Here is a 7244-nt window from a genome sequence, read left to right as displayed (position 1 = left end):
TTCCTCCCCTCCCTGAGGTCAACCCTTGCCAGGATGTCCACATGCATAATTGACGGAGGCAGAGGTAGAAAGGCCTAGCTATTCTGGCCTGATCAGAGAAAATTCTGAGGCATTGCTCTCTTCAGAATTTCTTGCCAGATTGGCCAGGCTTTATCTCATGTACACCTCAGTTCAACTTCTTCTTCAGCCCAATTTTGTTTCCCCTGCCTTCCTTCACACATGTTGATCTTTAAAACATCTTGCATCCGAAATTCTGACTTAGTATCTGCGTTCAGAGGACCCAACCTGTGACTGGGTTACAGCTGCTGCCAAACCCAGCTTCATCTAGGTACTATGGTTTAGATTAAAAATGTAAGTTTGCATATTCTCTGGTTTCTTTTCTTAAAAATTTAAAGGTGCTATTATACGTCAAGCTGTTTAGGAGAATAGGAATTGACTACAGACAATTTTCTAGCAATTAACTGCACACACGCAGTTATAGCAGACAGAATTATAAATAATATTTGATCATAGCTACACAGTGGTTTTACTATTAAAAAATCAAGTCCAATCTCAAAGTACATTTAAAGCCCTGTGCCCAGATTTGTTAGAGTGTCAATTTCTCATGGTTATGGTTTGCATTCTCCTTTTTGGTTTACATTTCTTTTTTGTTCCTATTTATCACATGATCTCATATCAGACTAGTAACATCCTTACATGATTCACTAGTTACAGAGAGTTCTCAAGGCTTTGGCTAGAATTTAATCAAAATTCTTAAATACAAATGTCTTTTTGCCTCAAGTATAAGATCTCATCAGCTGCATTTATATCAATCCAATTGATTCTTCTTGTCATGATTCTTCTTGTCATTAGCTGTTGAACAGATCTGTCCAAATGCTCCAAGTGCAGGAGATGTTTTCTCAAATGTACGTATGCTTACCAAGCCAGGAAGCTCAGCAACACTCCTCTTATGAGTGCTTTACAAAGGGGTGCCATCGTCTTCCAGGGGAATGAATTTTTCTTCCCCAAGCTTGAGGGAGGAAAAAATATGTTTTGGGTTGAGTGTTACCAGAAAGATTGACTCCCTTGAGGTAAAGTCCTTTTTATCCACGATATTCCCTCCTCTTTCCCTGTCTTCTTCCTTTCTTCCTTCCTTCTTCAACTGCAGAGCCCCACCTTAGCTGAGGGTCCCCCTCTTCCTTGGCTGCTCACATTTAGGAAATGCTGCATTCTACCTTATGCCTTCCAGCCTCAAGGAGGTTTTAATTTTAGTTGTTCTGTGTTCACTGCATACAAGTTATATCTGTATCCAGGTAGACAATAATTTTTTCTTCACCAGAATGCCTCCGCCACTCCCCGGCCAAAAAAAAAAAGTTACTGGCTTGGGACTCAGAACCAAAGGGTTGTAGTAGTTGCCCTACTGCAACTATGGTACTTGACGTCGATTAATCACCTGACTTGTCTGAATTCCAACCCTTCTCACTGGTCTATGGAGACATTTGCTGAATTGTTGTTGTCGCTTTTAGTTTCAAAGCAGAATGACACTTTGGGTCTATTCTAGGGATAGCTTTGAAAAATTGCATGTGTAGTCTTAAAGATTTAGTAGGATTATGGATATATGTGAGGGCTATGGAGTGAGTTATAGATATGAATTCTAAGGTTACTAAATAATAGTTAGAAGGCTTTCAGCATATCACACAACCTCGCAGATTCTTAGTCCATTTATATGTGAACAGAGATAAAGGGGATAATAATAGTTAATTTCCATGGAAATTTGGAAGAATTGAGACTCCTCTCATCAAAAAAGAGTAATTCATGGCTTGTAATAGTGAGTTTATATTTGTTTGTCATCATTATCATTGGAAAATGTGCAGTATTTTTGTCAGACTCTTTTTTAAATGAACATTGTTGCTTGATTGTATTTAGTTTCTGAGTTTATAATAGGTATTAATTTGCATGGTTTTGTAATATATAAGGTGCTTTGAGCTCTCTGAGGAAAAGCATTATGTAATTAGCAAACATTATTCACTACTCTGATGTGTGAATGCTCAAGGCTCTAGACACATCCATCTTAAAGGAAATATTAACTTCAAAATCTACATAAACCCTATAAATACATACTTAAAAAACACTGACAATTTGTAATTTTTCACTTTTCTGTTAAAAGGAAAAGCAAAGACAAAAAGTTACCATAGTGCAAAATGTATGACACGATTATGAAATGCTAGAATTCAAATCTTTAGTATCAATTTTCTGCCAGTTAAATATAAGAAATGATAATTAGGACTCCTGCCAATCTTTGACAATTACAATCAAAATTCTGTCTATATGTGTTTGAGCTATGCACATTTCCTTAGTGTTATATTAGCTTTCTACATTTGCACATAAGCTAACAGCACATTTATGAATTTTAAAAATCATCCTCATTATTCTGTTAGAAGAAAATAGACATAATTAACCCTTTGTATTATGAGAAAATAGAAGCACAAAGAGTTTAAGTCGTTTGCCTATGATCCCATTAAAGACTAAATTTACACTACTGCCAATCTGGTAATGGTTATCTATAAAACGTAAAAAGAATGATTGTTCCAATTTTATTGGAATGTAGATTTGAGGTGTAGGTTAGAACAAGTTGAAAGGGTCCTTGAAATTAATGCTAAGAAATTTGGGTATTTGTATGAATAGAATTGAAGAGAAACATTTGAAGGCTGTGAAACAAATGACTCCCCATATCAGAACTGTGGTATGAAAAGATTAATTTGGAGGAGCCATGAAGATCAAGAGGAATAGAGGCAGACTGGGTGATTGCACAAGTTCAGAAAATAAGACAATGATGAACAAAACCATCAAGGAAGCAATCTAAATATAGCAAAGACTAAATTGTTAAAAGACTTGGGAAAATAGGGATTATAGAAATTAAAGAGGGTACAATGATTAAATCCCTCTTATTTGCCTGAGTTCTGAAGCAGTCAGTTGTTAAATAGGACAGAGGAATCCAAAAGATGCAGATAAATAAATCAGCTTAATGACTTGGGTTTTTGGTTTAGCCGGACTGTAGACAATTGTCTTGCTGCACTGTAATTAAACAATTTGGCTGGATAATTGTAGGCCTACCTGATGTGGATGCCTTTGTAACTAGCCATGGAGAAGTGGAGAATGCCTAGAATGTATGTTTTTTGTTGGCAATATGCTTCTGAAAAAGCAGGAAAGTTGAAGTTCAACTGAGCATGGCTAGTTCGTCTTTCCAAATTTGCTAACCAGAAAGTTACCTCTCCTCTTTCCAGCAACAGAGAACAAATGGTAAAGAAAGAGACCAGGATTGACCAAAAGATTATTCCAGGGAAGTTCTTCCACAGAAAACATGAAGACTTGGAGATAAGTGAAAAATCATGAAAAAGTCATCCCTGAATGACTTACATTTAACTTGTCTGTAGGAAATAATCCATGACAAATTCAGCCTAAAGCAGGGGTTTCCAGCCTAAGCACTAATAAAGTATTTGGTCAGATATATTTTTTGTTTTTTTCAGAGATGAGGTCACACTCTGTGACCCAGGCTGGAGCAAAGTGGTGTGATCATAGCTCAATGCAGCTTCAAACTTCTGGCTTAGCCTTTCAGGCAGCTGAGGTGACAGACACAAGCCACCCCACTAGGCAGACATTTCTTTTATAGGGGGAGCACTCTTGTGTGTTGTAGGATGTGTGTTGGCCTCTACCTACTAAATGCCAAGCCAATATCACACCTCCAGTTTTGATACCCCAGAAAGTTTCCATACATTGCCAAATCTCTTTCAAGGAGCAAAATCTCCCTCATCTCCCAGTTGAGAATCATTGACCTAAATGGGGAAAGCCTTGAACCATGGCTTTGGGATCAGGTAGGCATTCCTGTATCTCCATGACCATTTTTTTATGCCCTTGGAAATCTAAACTTTAATGTTTCCAAATACATTGTGCTTGAGTCTCTGCATGTATGTTATCTTAACTTTTGTTTAAATTTGAAAATATACTATGTTTATCATTATGGGGAAATACAATTTTCCTTGACCCTGAAATTTTGGAGATACATTGATAGCTGGAAATGGCTGGGAAAATGCTACTGGGAATTCCTTATGTATAACACTTATCCTAGTTTGGAAAGAAATATTTTAGTTTTAAAATATTTTTAAAACCCTCTATATCAGGGATAGAAGACTATACAACTTTTATACAAGGAAATAGGTAACACTGTGATTAGTAATATCCCAGTCATTATTGCTTTTTAGGCATTCAATTATGAGCTCTCTGAAGATATTTTAGCATTGGGCTTTATTTATTTAATATTCATCTGGAATATAAATAAAGGGGGGGTGCCACTCACTATAGCAGATTTGAAATAAAAAATAAAAAGTCAAAAAGATACTATTTTTCCCCCTACAATTGTGGTTAGCACAAACAGCACTAGGATTTAATAACCACACTTAGGTTCAAGGATTAGTTTTTCTCCTGACTAGGTTCTTTACCTTGAAAAAGTCATTTCACCTTTCTAGGACTAAGGGGATGTGTGCGAGTCAGAGCAACCTTCCACAGTGCTGTGTAGTTGCTTACATGGATTGGATAGTTTTTCTCCAATTCATAGTTGTCCTGAAAGCATGCCTTTGTCCCCTAAGAAGGCTCCCCAGTTGGTAGTTCTTGAAGTTTGCTGTATTTTTCACTGCAAAACTCAGGCCCTATATTACAGACCTGTAGTCCCAGCTCTTCAGGAGGCTGAGGTGGAGGATCCCTAATAGCCAGAAGTTCCAGGCTGCAGTGCACTGTGATCACACCTGTGAATAGCCACTGCATTCAAGCCTGGGAAACAGAGTGGGACAACATTTCCAAATGAAAAATTTTAAAAAGTCAAATTCCCATTCAATTACGTAAGCCACTGTAGTGCAAAAACAACGTTTACCCTCAACCTAGTGCTTTATCTTCTCCTCTTCTCTTAGGCTCTAGCCTTGCGATTGTTTCCCAGATTTTCAGTGCTTTGTGGCTTCTTTGTCATTTTCTGTTGTTTTCAATGATAGGTGAGTTGCCACTATCAGAAATGGGAAATCTGATATATTCAATATAAATAATGGGTACACTGAGTAATATAACAATTGGAAAGCACTACAATGTAAGTATTAAGAACAAGTCCATGAAACTCTTGGGTTATTTATTTCAATTTTTACCAAGTTATTTATATTTTTTCATGTTGAATACATCACTTTATATTACATTTTGTCTTTATAGTGTTTTATAAAGAGTGTAATACAAATGAATTTTTTTTCCTATTTTCATTTAACATTGGTGAAAGGTATAAATAATAGTAAGATGAAGAACTTGTGTCCAATGTGTAATTTAAATTGAATATTGTAAATTTTTTAACCCCAAGAGTGAACAATTATTCTGAATTTTGCACTCATTAATCCTGTGCTTTCTTGCATCATTCTTATGTTGTTACATATTCATCACATTTTTTGTAATAGTGAAAATTTCTATTATACACACTGATTATTGAATAATATTTCATGAATTGTATATACTTATTTATTAAACTCTTCAATATTAGATATTTGGTTTGTTTTCACTTTGAAAAATAAATCATGTTGACTGGGCGCGGTGGCTCACACCTGAAATCCCAGCCCTTTGGGAGACCGAGGAGGGCGGATCACAAAGTCAGGAGTTGGAGCCATCCTGGCTAACACAGAGAAACCCCATCTCTACTAAAACTACAAAAAATTAGCGGGGATGGTGGCGTGTGCCTGTAGTCCCAGCTACTCGGGAGGCTGAGGCAGGAGAATCACTTGAACCTGGGAGGCAGAGGTTGCAGTGAGCTGAGATTTCATGACTGCACTCCAGCCTGGGTGACAGAGCGAGACTGTGTCTCAAAAAAAATAAAATAAAATAAAATTAATTAATTATGCTGTTATTCATCTCTAGGCATGAGACTTCCATTATATGTTTGTATACTTGGGATATAAGATCAAGAAATTAAATTAAGGAATTAAATATATTTTTTAAAATCTTTGATTTTGCACTTAAATCCTTTTCAGAGAATTATGTACTTTTTTATCAGGGTAGTACTGTGATTAACGAGGTAGAATCTTTAATCAGACCACATGAGTTAAAGCCCCAATTTCCCTTCAGCTAACTGCCTGCTTGGGCAAGTTTTTAATTGCTCTGTGTTTCTTTATTTATTTATGTTTGTAAAGTGATACAAACAAAATACCTACTTCATATTTTTGAATATTTAATGAAGTAATAGAATTTACATAAATATACTGTAAGCAAAAGATTTAATAACTGATAAATATCAGTATCAAGATGAGCGTGCTATACTAACAACATACTATTGTGAAGAATAATTTGTATATTTTAAGAAATATTTACCAGCATCTGAAGTAAAAATTATATTTTTAGTTTATGTTTCCTTTAATTACTATTTATTTTTATATATGCATTAACTGTATATTTTATAAATCAGAAAGCCGTAACTGTTTCATTGACATAAAGGAATATTCATATTCTTATGAATTTTTATTAACTCTAATTACAAAGAAATTTCGCTGTTTTTATACAATGCTTTTTGCAAATGTTTCTCCTATTTTACAATTTTTCATTTTGTTTTTGTTTGAAGATACAGATCTGAAAATTTGCAACGCAATAAAATGTTTGGATTCTATCTCTGGTGACTTCTGCCATTGGAATTATGTGTAGCATGTGTTTTCTTATCTTAGAAAATATTAATCTAAAAATTTCCTTTCAGTTAAGCCATTTTACTTTTGAAATTAAATACATCAGGAATTTATTTTGGTCTAAGTTATGATATTATTTATGCCCCCTCATTAATTCCAAGAGCTATTCAGCAGAAATTCTAGAGTATTGAAGAAAAAGAAGTTGTTATTGGAAAATGATTATAGTGTCTCTGTTGCCAGTAGCTCTTATTAATTTGTCTTATTGTTGTTTGTTCCAAACTGAAGAGCTGAGCCACCAGTGTTTCTCTGTTAAGTATAATATTTGCTACTGGATTTCAGAATAACAGTCACTTTTCATCACATGAAAAATACCCTTCTATTTTGGATTTCTCAGCATTTTAATGAGGAATAGTTATTAAACTTTATTAAATTTCTTTCTTACATTGTTAGAAACGTCCATTCCTTTCTCCAATATCTTTTTAAAGGGCCATGCACAATTGAGGAAAATATGCAAAACAAATAGTCAAGGTAATTGCACATTCTGTACTTTTTAAACTTCTATATCATAGTTGT

The sequence above is a fragment of the Piliocolobus tephrosceles genome, chromosome 2 (genome assembly GCF_002776525.5).
Source record: "Piliocolobus tephrosceles isolate RC106 chromosome 2, ASM277652v3, whole genome shotgun sequence".
NCBI lineage: Eukaryota > Metazoa > Chordata > Mammalia > Primates > Cercopithecidae > Piliocolobus > Piliocolobus tephrosceles.
The sequence above is the reverse complement of the archived record's forward strand: the minus strand, read 5'-3'. Positions refer to the sequence as shown.